The following is a 16500-nucleotide window of genomic DNA, read 5'->3' as shown; positions in this document are numbered from 1 at the left end:
CTACCAATTCGGCAATAGTGGCGATATTAACAACTGATTTTAGTAAATCTAAATCTGGGTTTAACATCACCTTCACAGCCATAAGGAAACTTGGCCCAGCAGGTTTGTGCAAACGTCTGTACACCTATTCTCTCCTTTTTCTTTGCAATTTACGAACAAGTAGCCATGTCTTTATCTCAGAGACGACAATTACACTCGTTTAATCGGCATTGTGTTAATAATTCTGTGCTAACGACGTTGCTCAATTAAAAGAACTATGCAATGCGAATGCATACTGACTTGTGATGATTCAAGATACCCCAAACTGCCAAACATCACTTATGTGGCCGAATTGATAATAAGCCAGTTCGGAGATAGCTAATGTGCTCACAGGTACAAATGACCTTTCTTTTTTCTCAGTTAGTTAGGCCAGGGAGATGCTAGAGAAGGAGAGACAACTACTACTCTCCTTTGAAATCATGCGCGGCACCGCCGAGAAGTTATGCATTCAACTACAGGTGTTACCCATGTGCTTTGACAAAAGAGAGCATCAATAATCGCGACGAGCGCTCTCACATCTAGAAATACTTGCCCCTACTTTAATTCGCTCTCTCTTTCAATGTGATGGCAACAATGAATTTCTGTACCTTGAATTGAAGCAGCGAATCAAAATGCAGTGTAAAACTGACAATTTTAACAGCAAATAGTTTAAAAGCACGCTGGAACACGCTTTAGCGGAGTACTTTATTTGAAAGATCAAAATATACCAGATTAAAAGATAGAAAACTAACATGCGGAAATGTGCGCATTACAGAAAAATATTAGGTTTTTAAGAGGGCCTAATTTTCATTTCATTTCGATTTGCGCATTACAAAGAAACTAGAAATACATGTTTATAATATTGAATTCTTTCCTAAACTATTCTAAATCAATTCAAGTATTTCATTTAAAATTTTCCGGTGAAATAAAGCTTGTAATTCAACGAAAGGTGAAATGCGCTCTTCGTCTCCAAACTTCGTCTTGCAACTAGAGCGGTGCCGAGCATGACTTAAAAGCGGAGTGGAATGTTAGACATCCCATTGTAACGCCTTGAACCCAAACATGTGTTTGCATGAATTACGAAGAGTTGCTACTCCATCTCTGTAACACCTCCCTGGTTAGGCACTTCACTCGATTGAAAAAAACATAATACATCAGCTTGCCCAATATAGCAGTACATGGAATTCGTATCAAAATAAAGAATGAACCTGCGTTGACCAGGTGACCAGAATGGTTCATCATTCAACACTTGGGGAAGCATCTATTTCACTGTTTTGTATTAAATGGGTTGACAAACTTTTTTCTTTTGAAATTGCCAAATACCAGATTTGCTGTCATATGGATGTACTGGCGAGCACCATCTATAAGGATAACATGAATAATTGTAACATCACAGATGCTGCACACATGTTGCATAATATTTCTTACTTTTGTTTTCAGATAACTTAGATACGTCTTAAGAAAAAAAAAAACCCTCTTCCTTAGGGTGGGATTTCACGGAGCACGCGAACGATTTGCGAAGGACGCGAATGGCAAAATCCAGCATTCGTATTTTAGTCTGCAAAAGATCGCCAAACGAACGTGAGGGTTCGGAAGCGTCGTCAGATGTTCGCGAATGTCGTTTTTACTTCGGCGTGAATTTCAAAAAAGTTTGAAATTTTTTGCGAACCTTTTCCGCACACTTGGTCGTGATTTGCTCGTGAATTGTTCTCGAAAGTGTCTTTAAAGCCTCGTCATATGCGCAAGACCTTCGCAAGACACGCGCGATGTTCGCAAAATGTTCGTGAAACCCCAAACAGACTCCGAAACTTTGGAGAATGTCTCGCGTATGTTACGCGAAATCTGCGAAGTTTTTCCGATCATTTTACGACGCAATTGCAAACTGTTCGCGTACCTTTTGAGACATTCTCGCGAACGTTTAGCGCACGTTTGGGGGATGTATGACCTATACGTTTTCTACAAATAAAAATCGTAGCATACATCTTAACATCAAACAATTATTAACAACTACAGTAACAAAAGAAATTAAAGACTAGCAAAGAGAAATAAATGTTTGATATACAAAAAAATCGCAGAATACACTTAATATTAATCTAAAGTATGCAAAATTTCATTTGAACTATAGAGATTATGTGTTGGAGGAACTGCAAAAAAAAACAAACAATCAAATGCTTTACTAGTGGAAATAGGTCCTAGGAAAAAGAAAATGTAGGCAAGCACACGATAGAAAAATGAGAGAAAAAGAAAGGAGAAATAGAGGAAAGAAAAAAAAATCAACTCAAGACAGCTTCCACCTCTCCTTGGGTACATTTTATCCCATGATTATTGAAAATTTTTCGTTGTTCGCATTTCCGTCGCGTGTTCTTCGTGTACGTAACACGCTGTACTTTAGGAATGATACACACGACATTCGCACATACGTCGTGGGAACTTCGCACAAATTGCGCAAGAATAGTTTTCGGCTTCATTGTCGGAACACATTCGGAGAAAAACGTCTCCGAATGCTGGATTTTGTAATTCGCATCCTTCGCAAATCGTTCGCGTGCTCCGTGAAATCCCACCCTTAGGGAATTGCCACAAAAAATGACTTTAATACCCTGACTTTTCATGATGGATTTAACTTCCCACGTCTTTAAATAACTGTCATAAAGGTTACGATGTCAGAGTTGTCTATCCGATAGAAATGTAAGAGGATATGTTTCTCAATTGAAATTTGAGACACTCGGGTAACATTAACGAAATTGAAAGTGCTATTGTCGCAATCACCACCACTGTAAATGCATCAAGTGCCTTTTCTCTACTTCTTCTTTTTCTTCTTTGTATTCCTATTTTCCTGTTCTCTATCGTGTGTGTTGTTTTTAGTATCTATAATGGCTAGTACGATGTCGATAGTCACTGAGTGACAGTGGACATTCAAATCATCATCTTATCCTTATTTCATCATTTTATCACTGATATGCGAATTACTACGAATTGACTCATACTAAGATAAACACTTATTGCGATGTGCCTATTATAAGTGAGGAAAAGAAATGCGTAGCAACTTATATCACTTCCGCATGAGAGGAGATCGAGAGAGAGAGAGAGAGAGAGAGAGAGAGAGAACAAGAGAGAGAAGGAGAGCCAGAATGGTTTCAAAGTTTTGCACATACAGGGCGTATCAAAAAAGTTACACTTATGAAAAAAAAAATTGTCTGAATTACACTTCAAAATATTTGGAAGATTTTTTTCATTATTATGGAAGCCCAGTATAGTCTCATCTGTCAAGTGCAATCAACAAAACAATTTTTTGTTCACGCTTGGCTGAACACTGACGCTCTTTGTCCAGAGTGTGAAAAATGACTTGCGCCAAATTGAAAGAAGATGGAAAATTTAGCCAGCAATCCAAATAAGTGCTCACATTCAAACAAATTGCTTTTTTGCTTAAAGCTTTGATTATGTTATGATAGTCTGAGATTCTTTTGTCAGCTTTATCGTAATTTTAATGATTTAATTTCTAAATCAATTGCTGAGAATTAGAGTGTGTAATTACTGCAAGATCTTTAAAGCACAGTTTTCACAATACACAGACACATCAATACCATATGCCAGTAATGCAGTAGTGGTACCAAATTAATCATTGTTCAAATCATTCATCCCATTATTCAATCAATTGATTAACCAATTAATCAATCAATCGATCAATCAATCAATCAATCAACCCATCAATACATCAACCGATATATCAGTTAGTCAGTCATTGAGTCGCTCAATCAATCAGTGAATCAACCCAATAATCAATTAATCACTTTTCAGTCATTCAAATAATCAATCGCCTGGGGGGGGGGGATGATATTCCCTATGCCGATCTGCCACTTTTTATAAAATATACATAGAATTGTGACTGACTGATTGATTGTAAGATTAATTGATTGAATGAATGATTGATTGCTTGCTTGATTGATTGATTGATTGATTGATTGATCGATTGATCGATTGATTGATTGATTGATTGACTGATTGATTGATTGCATTGGATTGATTGCATTGGTTGAATGATCTGAGGATGCGTTCATTTTGTACTTTTCTTCTTGACTGAGACACTGGCATGTGGGTTCGATATGTCTGTGCATGATTTGTGATAACTGTGCTTAAAAGATCTTGATGTTGTTAATCAACCTTCCATAACACAATGGAATCATTCAAAACATGAGAGAAAATCGCCAGAAAATTCCTAAACTAGCATAACATAATCAAAACTGTGAGCAAAAGAGCAATTTGTTTGAATAAGAACACTTATTTGGACTGCTGGCTGAATTTTCCATCTTCTTTCAATTTGGCGCAAGCCATTTTTCACACTCTGGACAAAGAGCGTCAGTGTTCAGCCAAGCGAGAACAACAATTTGTTTTGTTGATTGCACTTGATAGATGAGACTATTGGGTATCCATAAATATGGAAAAATCTTCCAAATATTTTGAAATGTAATTTAGACAATTTTTTTCAAAAGTATAACTTTTTTGATACGCCCTGTATAGTTCACATTCATAGAAAAATCATAGGTCCATAGGCCTACATGAAGAATGTCAATTAAATAATTGGATTCATTGTCATATAACAAACGTACTAAACTTTGTACAGCCAGATAATCTAGAATGTGTGCGCTGTGAATGTTCGCGAAACAAAGAATATCTCAGCAAAAGAAAATTTCTTGGAATGTAATATTTGTAAAGATTTGTAAATATCTGTATCTCATGCATAAAATAATGAAATAAAGAGGAAGAAGAGTTTTATATCTGAAAATAACCCACCTTTCCTTTATTGTTGGCGGCACTGCAAACAAAGAACGTAATTTATTTATTCGAAGACATTCCTTCCAGCGAAGCACGTCAAGAAAAATTCAATTGTATTTATAATCTTTGCGATTTCTGTACGATTTCATTCAATGGATTTCTTGATTCATCATCCAAATTTTACGAATGCATGTCTGTCGGAATGTAAGGATAGGAGGAAAAAGTACTCATGAAACAGTTTATGTATAGTCAAGAGGTAAATTCACATTTTGGATGCGATTTTAATTGCACAGACGTGTACAGACTGTAGCTTTTCCAATCGCTATCATAGTATTTTTTTTTCGGCAACAGAGTTAACTCCAAGTCCTACGGAAGGTACTGGGCAAATGATTACAGAACAAGAACTTTCGAAGAGTACAACTGATTCAGTTTTGACAGGTATTTCATCACATTGATAAAATATTTGTAAGAAAAAAGGAAGAATTCGCCTGGAAGCTTTTGATACATATAAGAGGAGAGTAACACATGGAGACTCATAAGCATTATGGGACGTATCACGTGTCTTGACAGTCACAGCCACCGTTCGTCAAACGTTCTCTTTGCGTGGATGGTTTGTTGCTGTACCTGGTTGTTGGTGTTGCTCTGCTGCTACTGCTGCTGCTGCTGCTGCTGTTGTTGTTTTTGTAGTTTTTGTTGTTGTTGTTGTTGTTGTTGTTGTTGTTGTTGTTGTTGTTATATTCCTAAAGTTTCCTTTGGTCCATTATTTTCATGATCAAATAATGATATAACAGAATGTAACCTACCATCCATTGTTCAAAAAATTAGTGATTAAAACAGTAGTTGTGTGAGAAGCATTTCACTTTAGAAATGAATGGCTGAGTTTTATCAATTCTTTTTTTTTTTACCATAACACAGGACATGTTGACTTGACAACCAGAAGGATGCCCTCTACATTGACAGAACGGGACAACTCAACAACGCGTGACAGCATATCAGGTAGAGTCTCTTAAAGTGGACGGGAGTATTGTGCAATTTAAAAAAAAATCGTAGTAAACACTTTCATAACTACCATCATTATCACAATGCTGTTGCAAAAGATTTTCATTATCATCATCTTCATCATTGTCATTGTTGTAGTAACAATAATACCAATAGTAATACTTCTGAAAACGCTACTGAATGTTCCAAGGTTAAAAAAAAAAAACCGCCAGACTTTTTATCTGCTGCGTAGTGCAACAACTTCCCTTTTTTTTTACAAGTTTTCACTATTCTGTTCAAGAACACGTTGTGAGGTTTCGTGACAAAGCATGCTTTTTATTCTTTGGAAAAGCGTAGAAACCACCCTTTCTCTTATGTTGACGAATCCTTGTAAAATCACAGATCCACACAGCGACTCTCATTACCGTCAATCAAAATTCTAACCTTTTCTCTCAAAATTAGTCCAAATACTGTAACAGCGTCTTACTAACAGATCAACGAACAGACAAACGCTGACAAAACATCTCTGTAGCAATGGTGAATGTAATGACAATATTCATATGGTCATGATAAGAATTGCATTTTTTTATCGTTGTTGTTGTCATCCTTTATTAGCAAAATTGTCTCTTCTGTCATGCCGTGCAGTCTCAGATACGCATCAAGCAACATAATATTATGCATTATTATCCATACAGAGGATTTTTAGAGCCCAAATACAAGCGTTATTTTGTCGACGCACCTCATAACCTCCAACCCACTTAAAAAGTTTGTTGAACTCGACCAATATTTTTTGCCGAGGCGACCAATATTTAAAATATTGGACGGCAAGAGGGGGATTCCCCAAAGTTTTTATAAACTGCACCGTGATTGGTTGAGATATATACGAGATGACCTGAAATAAGAAGTAAAAATGTCTGTGATTGGTCAATCACGAATTAACTAGAATATCGTTTCTTCTAAAATTCTGTGTTTATACAAACACATTTCATATATCAATTAGTTGAAATTGTTTTTCACACAATTTATCAAAATATCACTTTCATAACAGAAAGTTATATTTAGGTTTGATGAAAACAAGTTGCATTTTTTTGTGCATGCAGGCGCAAGGCGATGATTGATCTGCAGCTCTGCGTGCATGCTCAGCGCTACTGCTAGATAGCCCTCGCGCGATATAATGTAGCCGGCCGCCGCCGCTGCGCTTGCATTTGCATGCGCGATATGCATATTACAGTTACTGTACATGTACGTACGTGTGTACAATACGTTATATACAGCACAGTAGGACTAGTTGTGGTAGTAGTAGCCTAATTCGATCTTTCTCGATCTACGGTATAGATATGACGTGAATTCTTTCTCAGATCTCGGATACAAATACATCTTATTCTGGTCTAAATTAGCTAAACAGTAACATGACGGCTACCTTGGATACATAGATCACTGTTTTATCAGAGACTGAAGTGGATTAACTTGCACTGAAGAGTGTACATGTACCATACCCCATGTCAGGATCACTACACAGTAGGAACAGCACTCGGAGTCGGAGACAGAAAGGGTAGGCCTGAGTGAAAACATTCTTTGCTAAAATCCTCTGTAGGATAATAATGATGATATTGAATGTCCTATTTTCGATTAATACAAGGAAATATTGGACTCGCTAAGCAAAATATTGGACTCGTCTTCGACTCGTCCAATATTTGTGCATAGCTCGTCCAATATTTCCTTGTATTAATCTCAAGGCCATCCAATATTATATAAATAACACTTCTAAGACGCACCTAATATTCCCCTTCACAATGGCGTCATATCAGACTAACGAAAAAATGTGTGTAAGCCGTTCATATGTTGCTTTATCATTTATGCCTGTGATAAACCCAACCTAAAAAAAAAGTAACAAAGGAACCCTCTGCTTGTTGATACTTAAAACTTGTATGTGAATAAACGCTTATTTGAAAATCGAAACAGAAATCTCACTTGTGATCACATTGCATCACGAAGAGTATGCTAACCAAACCGTGAGAGTTCTACTTAACCGTCCAAACTGAGATTGATCACAATATCACAAGAAGATTATTGTGTAGGTAGTGATGACATAGTAAGATCCCATTTCGCATTACGAGTCCTATCCTATAACAAAACTCAATTTCATCTTTTCTTATAAAAAGTTACCCACAATAAAATCAATCCATAATGATTATGAATATTTTATTTATATCTTATTCTGTCCTTACTAAGGTGCTTTGGATGGAAACGTCGGTTTTAGTCGAGGCCAATATTTCATCATTTGCGTAATTGTGATCATACTACTCGTTACTGCGTTGGGCATAGTTTTACATCGTTGGTATCGACTGAAGCAGTGAGTACATCCTTCGTCTATTTTTTTTTCTTAAAACAGCTAAAATTCAGAGATTTTGACTATCAAACTCACATTGAATCACTGGCATTTATGCATACATTTGAATATACATAAATGAAGTTGTAAAAAACAACAACAAGAGTTTGCATAATTAGAAAGTATAAGTCCTTTAATTCGTATATTTATCAACATTCAGAAATATTTTCTACTAGTGTTTCTGATCTATTTGGACAAAACGTGCTAAGCGGGGTTCCCACTATCACGATTTGCGCCACGATTGAAATCGTGGTCCTAATCGTGAAGCAATCGTGGTGATCTCATCAGATCGTATTAGATTGTATCAGATCTTGAGGTCAATCGTGGCAATCGCGTTAACCGTAGAAAATTTTTGGACGGTTCAAAAATTTTCTACGATTAACACGATTAATTTTTGATCGTGATCATCGAATCAGATTGTCTTTAATCGTATCAAAACGCAGCAAATCTTATTTAATCGTGCTTCTTAATCGTGTTGATCGGGATCGACTTTTTACTCTCTTGCTTATTTTGCACATTTGCCCATTTGCCCTTATTTTACTCGCAAGTCGTATATATTTGTATTCCGCGAGGTTGAATAAGGGAGGGGTGGCACAATGAAAAATAAAATAACAACACCACTGAAACATCCACCAGAAGCATAATGTTCCATATACCCCAGAAAGTAACTTTTGTGACCTTTGAAAAGTGATATAAGGTCACTCGTTCATGACTATAACGATCACTGTCATTATTTTTCACATAGAAAGTCAATAAGTGTAGCAATACTCCTGCGAAATAACTTTACTTAAGACTTTTTTTTTGTTAAAAAGGGACATTATTTCAGGGGAATTACCTTCTGTTGTGTGTGTATGTCGGTTTTGTTAAACACTGTTAAATAAAACAATAAATAAAGCCAAACCAACCAATCTTTCAATACACCAGGAGATAACAACATTTTGAAGTAAAAATTCATATAGTTATGATAAATCGTCGCTGGGGCGACAAGACCTCGTATATACAAAATGTCAAATGTTCAGGAGAGCCGAAAAACATGGCGGCCAAAGCACTGTGGCGAATGGGAGAGGCTTTCCTTTGACATGCCGTGGTGGCTTCATTTTTGGAGTAAGACAGTTGGGATTTGGACAGGACATCACTTAATCCATTATTTGACCATTAATCCAAAAAAGTCATTTTCACCAAAATTGCAGATACAAGGTCTTGTCACCCCAGCAACGAAATACTATGCGAATATGAAATCAAACACACAAACAATGCTATCAGCTTGGCCAACTTTCTTATATTGAGCGTTTATAACACATATAGCTAGCATTCAACAAGATCCCATCCTCTTTTTTTAGCTTCAATTTCATCACATTTTCTTCTTTTATTTCAAGGAAAGATGAAAACATTTGTCTTGATCTTTTTTTCTGGAGAAGATGGGGCAATGATTTGATCTTGTGTATTCGTTTGTTTTTTGGGGGAGCGGATGAGCACGTCGATTCAATAATCTATTAATTTCTTAAAAGGTTAAATTAGAGGAGGGACTATCTGAGGTTGTGGCTGACCTAGGTGATGCTTTCTATCTGATGATAACGTAATCGTCATTCGCAATACTGCAAAGGTCACGTTCTCATCATCCTCAACCTGTCAATCCTTGCCCTCATCAATGGTTGTGGATAGTAGGCCTAATCACTCTGCAGAAGTTGAAGAAACAACGAAATTCATCGTCAGCCGGGCTATAATATTCCCATTCGGGTCTAATCGCACCTTAAATGTGGGTCGTTTTTGATCCCGATCGTGAAAGATATCACATCTTATCTCAACAGCCCGCACTGGTTTGCGGTATTCGTATTGGAACGTATCAGAACGTAGCTGCACGCACCAAATCGGGGATCCCGATCGTAATGATAGTGGTAGATCGGAACCAATCATGGACTCATTCGGGACAATCCCATCATATCGTATTTGAACGGGAGACCAGATCGTGACAGATCGTATTGCTTGAAATAGACCAATCGTGACCATATCGCATCCAAGCGAAGCAACACGTGTTGGCTCGCATAACCTCGTATCCACACGTGAAATTTCAGACGATTTCAACGAAACTTCCGCGATCAGTTACGAATGTCCAGTCGTGGCGTTCGTAATAGATCGTACGATAGTGGGAACCCCGCTTGTTAGCAAGCAAATTATCCGTGTATGGGACTGTCTTAATTTTTGCCCACTTCATGTAATAATAACTATATGGTCATTTTGTCTTTATACCAATAATTACATTGCTGACCAAAGTTAATGTAACCCAATGCAGTTGGATTTGAGGAGAAAGGGTGTCGATCTTGCACCGGATATACGATTCAACACAAAACCGGAAACCACCCCATTATACGAAACTAATGTTCATTATTTTGATAAAGATATTAAATGTCAAATTGTTGATGTCATTATCTCAGTTCAACCTCAAGACTTGTAGTATGACACGCATTTTTTTTAGCAGATCTGTATTAGAATTGTATTCCAAAAGCATTATAAAACCATATCACGAAGATGTTTTTTAAAAATACAGTAGATATAGTTTGAGTTTAAAGATAATATGTGACCCTGCACCTCAAAACAAACAAAAAGTCGCCAGACATGAATTTTTAGTTAAGACCATATTCTGAAAGAGCAGACTATAAGCTTTAAAATGATGTATAACTCAAATCAAATGGACTCTCCTAACCTATCTAAATATTGGAAAGAAAGCACAAACTCAGGAAAAGTGTGAACTGAGAAAAGAGGCTCTGAAGTACAGTGTCTATTCAAGCGCTTAATCTTTACCAAACCGTGCTGGCTGTGCGATGAATGGGACAAAAACAGGAAGTAAACCACCAGAGTAACAACAATGAAGGGATTATCAGATTAAACTGAAATTAAACATGCCTCATTAACACATTCTGTCCATAATCAATGCCAACTTTCAAAGCAGTAGCATTGTCATTTCAAAAGTTATTAGAGTTGAAAGTGAAGAGTATGGACAAGGTTTTTCAGAAATAAAAAAGGATTCTAAAGACACACCTAATCACACTATTCTACCAAAAATGTTCGAGATAAACTGCTAAAAAAACACACTTTCCTGCCCGTTTTATGATACCAAATTTTAGCACAATGTAAAAGAAGACCCGCTTTTTCAGAAAATATGAAAAAGTCAAGTTCCGCTAGGTTGACCCATTTCACTTATTTTCAGTCCTCACGCAAAATCAGTGTGTGCGACTTAATGTTCGTTTTGAGGTGCACGGTCACATATAAAGATTTGGTACTTCAAAAGTTTCCCTGAGTTTCCTTGTCTTAGTTTGTGTTTCAGGTGAAAGTACCTTTCATATAACTAACTGTGAGACTTACTCGCCCAAAAGTGCTCTCATGTCTTAATAATCATGCAACAATGGTTTCGTACAATACGTGTATATTGATTCTCGCGGTACCGCGTCGAGTCAAACTAACGGCTCGTTCGAATTTTTCAGAGCCCACTCTGCTCTGGTACGAAACCATTATTGCATGATTACTAAGACATGGAAGCACTTTGGGGCGAGTAAGTCTCACAGTGTTAGTTATATCAAAGGTACTTTAACCTGAAACACAAACTAAGACAAGGAAACTCAGGGAAACTTTTGAGGTACCAAAACTTTATATTATCTTTAAGCAATGGTCAGACGATATCAACATATTTCTAATCACATTTTCCGCAAACTATCATTCATTATTCACTCTCAGTAAAGTTTGGAAATGGTGTCACAGAAAAAAAAAAGTCATAGTACTTGTTTCAGAATGTCTTTGAAAAGAATAAGAAAGTCGTATCCACCTTCTCGAAGTTTTAGTTACCAGGCCCGAAAACTGGATTTGTGTGTATGTGTGTGTGTGGGGGGGGGGGGGGGGGCAAAATATGAAATAGTGGACCTTTATACCCCCCCCCCCAAAAAAAAAAAAGAATAATATATATATATATAATCATTTATTTATTTATTCATTTATTCATTCATTTATTTGTATATGACAATATCATTTCTATAGAGTATAACAGCATCGGAGGAGTATACGTCAAAATGGAGTGTGTGTGTGTGTGTGTGTTTACCTTTTATGGTTTGGTTAAACAAATTTATCAGCCATTAATAAACAAAAGAAAAGATATACCAGGTTCAGCATCATCCTTTTATTTGTGTTACTGAAGTTGTCAACCACTTTTTTTTTTTCAGGTCGATCACTTCCTGGTAAGGAATGTGAAGAAATGTAAATGACTTTAGTCGAGTTCATGGTCGTAGCAACAACGTTTTCATAGGGGTGCAAGAACTTGCTTAATTACTTTGGGGGATACATAAAGCGAGAGGTGGGGGGTCAGAGGGGCTTCCCTATCCTCCATAGAGGTATCGAGCTTGCGCATTTTCGTAATTTAAATTCAGAGATCTGTAGTGCACACTTTCGGTGGAATGTTAGGGAAACTTTCAATCAAAAAGTAGGACGATACATTGATTGTATATTTTCATTGCAAGAAACATCTCCCACAAACAACATTCTGTAATTGTGAAGTGATTTTTCTCATTCATATTGTCCAACTTTACTGAAAATGTAATAATGTTAGTGCAGCAACTGGGAGCGAGGGAGGGTGAAGGAGATTTATCAAGAAAAAAAAAATGAAATCCCCGCTTCTTGGAAAACACGCCCAAAGAACACTACTCGAAAATTCTCAGTAGGGCATCTTTGACCCCATCACATCTGCGAAGTTGGGAAATAAACAATGGGTAAATGAAATGAAACCGATGTGAAAGTCATTTACGGGATTTGTTACGGGTCACCTCTCTTCGGGTTAGTTTCTAGTTTTCTAGTGGCCGCATTTAGTAGATGATCGTTGATTACAGGTGGCATGGTATAGTTAAACCTATTTGGCTGTAAATGCATCCAGTCTATTTTTCTGTCTTCCCTGCAGTGTAATCGGCTCGTGTGTAAGTACGTATATATAGGAAGTCATCTTTCAGTGGTCAAGCTGTTCAGTTTATTGTTTTCTTTTGACAGGAGATATTTGGCCCTCGGTAACAACTGGCAGATCAGCATTTCACGGCACGGAAATTCCACGGAAAATCTGGACAGATTCACGAGTAGCAATGTAAACCATGGCGACTACGATGACCTCGACAACGACAATAAATACAGTAATGAGCTCGATCACGTTTACAATTCAATCGATGAATTGAAGCTTCAGGCTTTAGGAACCAGTGGAAATTTTGGTCGTCATGGCAACTGCGTTGAAGGAGTAGATGATACAGTGATCTTAGACGCAGACTCCGGTGTGGCTAGAGATCACGGATGCAGAACGGAGGGACAAAACAGTACGAGGACTGACGGCGCCGCAGCCGACATGGGGGACTTCCCGCGGAATGGTGATGGTGATGATGACGACATATTAAAGACAGACATGTTTGTAAACATCTTGTACGTTCCGTCGTCACTCGGTGACGTCACTACTAGCAACACAGATAAATCCCAGCCATCTTGAGCGTTTACTCCGGTTTTCGTTTCCGCTTTGACCATCAACATTCGGAAATTGAATACCTTTTGTCATATTCCCTCTTCAGTTTTCGATGATAAGTGAAAGTTTTCCTTGATTACGATGTTTATTATTTTCTAATCGGACTTGGTCAGCAACCTCCAAAAATTCTTGTTGAATCTGGCACCACTTATGGTTGTGTGTGTGTATGTGTGTCTGCGTGTGTGTGTATGTGTGTGTTTGAATAAAAAAAAATGCTTTTCACTTTGCACGTGGACCAAGCAGAAGAATAGTAGTCACAGTGGTATAAGCAAAGCTTCTATGTTGGTACCTCTGAGTGACATTCACCGCTGGTAAATGGTTGGTTTACGGATCTTATGAGTTCACTCGTTGGTTGAATACTGGGTATGGTATACCGTCGTTTTTGTAATTTTTAAACTTTATGAACCATGAAACCCGTACGTTATGAGGTCAGGTGAATTACAGAAGAGTAGAAAGAGAGACACCACGAGAAAGCGTTCATAAATATCCCTGTCTGTTTGTGTGACAAAGATATGAACATAAAGTGACGAGGCCAGCTTTGCGTTGCTCTCTTCGAATCCACTTGTCATTCCTTAACTTATAGGCTTAAAGAGTTGTTTTGCTTTGTTAACGGACAATTCTGAATTAGAATTTAACTCGATTCCCAACGAGACAAAATGATTTACAAGCACAGCAGTGAAATATCTGTATAAGGAACAAGGAAGTCATGAAATATTCAAGACTAGCTAATTTTGGCAAAACATGTTTATAAGCAATGTATATGAATAATAAAAATGACTGAGTTGATTATATCACGACCTATTTTTTCCTTTGATCGTGTAGCTAGATCATGTACAATGACAGCTGCATTAGGTCACTAGTTAGCATGTTCACATTGACAGTAACATTGCTTTGTGAAAGATAGTAGCGTCATAAATCAATGTCTAATCGTTCTTCTTTAAATGTACCCTTTGTGCATGTGCATAGAAAAAAAAAATGCTCTCTTTCTTTTCAGACAACCATGACAACCTTACATGCTCCGAAACTGTCCTTTAAGAGATATCTTGACTGAGCGTCTATTAAAGTGGCAACTGGGATGACAGGAATCACTTTCGTACACTCGTTCTCACACTCGTCCACTCGTACAATGCCCGATATACGTTATCTTATTTTGTTTTGTTTTGTTTGCGTGTTGTTGGTTTTTACCAATAAGGAAGTTATCCAACACAAAAATTTAAACAGCTATAGCTCAAGTGCTGGTAAATTGCAGGGCTGTGTCTTTAGCCTTTCACATTATATTGTTTAGAGAGGCAGAATAATATTCACGTACATTGAGTCCGTGCATTTCTCCAACCAACAAGGAAGTGATCCTCCTAAAAACATCTGCCTCAAGTGGCCACTGAACAACACTGTGTGAACAACCTTTTGCATTAGATTGTCAGGAAAGGCAAAAGTATTCAGATATACCATATCCAAGAGCCCAAGGGCAAATAGAAAATCAGACATTTGCGATAAGGCTGCTTCAAACATTTTATGTGTTTTCGCTCCATTACGATACAGTTACGATATGGTGCACACCTAGCTTCAAATGCAGAGTACCTTTATCTTATTATCTTATAGCAACTTATGTTTGTGATATACAGGAAAAAAATCATGCGGGTATATGTACAAACATTTTATTTTACATTGGACAAGAATATTGAAATGTATATATTGTGCATGTATAGTTTATACGATTGAGATATGAAACCTATACGATTGAGATATGAAACCTAAGCATAAAAAGAAATACCATCTTGATTTTTAACCGTAAAATCGGCCCTCGCTGTTTTTAATAAACTGAATAAAGAATGCAACATTTCGTCTTCGCATTGCTTTGGTTTCAACTCTCCAGCTATGCATTCTACCACGAACAAGCCTCTAAAGAGTATTTTAGCCCGATTAAAAGTCAACCTGAAAAGAAAGAGTAACATTTCATAAGCATTACAGTGAAAATGTATTTATGAAGTTATGTATTCATGAAATTTTGCTAATTATGGTATATCAGTTCTCTAACAATTAATATGAATATGCATATAGAGAGCTGATGATGTAATCAACTCACAATTTGATGAACCATAGACTTTCAATTGATTGTGTACCAAAGAAAAATGACAACAATCCAACTTTTGGTTGCGAAAAAAAAATAATGATATCATTCCTGAATGAGTAACTTCAAAAAATGATCAGTCACATGATATATCAAAATTTTAGACTCAGGCATAATGCATTTGATCAAAATCTGGAAATGCCAAGATTTTTTTCATAAGTTATATGGCAAGGTGTGAGGGGAGGACATCATCAACTCACTCATTTGCATACTAACATTGACTGTTCGAGCAGTTTTATTTTTTTTTGGGGGGGGGATTACAGAAACTTTAAAACTGCATGACTGTCTTTATTCTTGTTCAAATTTGATCAAATTTTCACTGTTGTGTTCATACGATTTTACTCTTTCTTAGTAGACTAACTTTTAACAGGAACGGAGCACGTCACACGTGCTAGGATAGACTCGGCAGTATGGGCAAAACATCGGCTTGGTATGACACATTCTGTAATAGGTCATTTACTAAATAAACTATAATGATGGCGGTGATAGAGCTACAGACTCTCTACATTTTCATATAACTCACTTGTCTAATGTAACGACACAGATGAATCGAGACGCATTATATTGAAACCGGTGCCAGTACATAGCTTTACAACTTTGTACGTATGTATATATTGTTCTTGCATTTAATAGCATATCCGTTGTAATAGAGTAATCTGTATATCATATCTGTACTGTATT

The 16500-nt window shown here is 37.0% G+C and overlaps 1 long non-coding RNA gene across 1 annotated transcript; it reads left to right on the top strand.

Moving 5' to 3' along the window:
- Nucleotides 1-5699: 5699 nt before the first annotated feature.
- On the top strand, nt 5700-13225 carry LOC139727815 (uncharacterized). The gene is made up of 3 exons (XR_011710768.1): nt 5700-5784; nt 7999-8119; nt 13178-13225. It is a non-coding gene; the product is annotated as an uncharacterized lncRNA (long non-coding RNA).
- Nucleotides 13226-16500: the final 3275 nt, after the last annotated feature.

This window comes from Diadema antillarum, unplaced genomic scaffold (assembly GCF_040938485.1).
Source record: "Diadema antillarum isolate AM-2024a unplaced genomic scaffold, OU_Dant_1.0 seq00000155_RagTag, whole genome shotgun sequence".
Classification (NCBI taxonomy): domain Eukaryota; kingdom Metazoa; phylum Echinodermata; class Echinoidea; order Diadematoida; family Diadematidae; genus Diadema; species Diadema antillarum.
The sequence above is the reverse complement of the archived record's forward strand: the minus strand, read 5'-3'. Positions and strand labels throughout refer to the sequence as shown.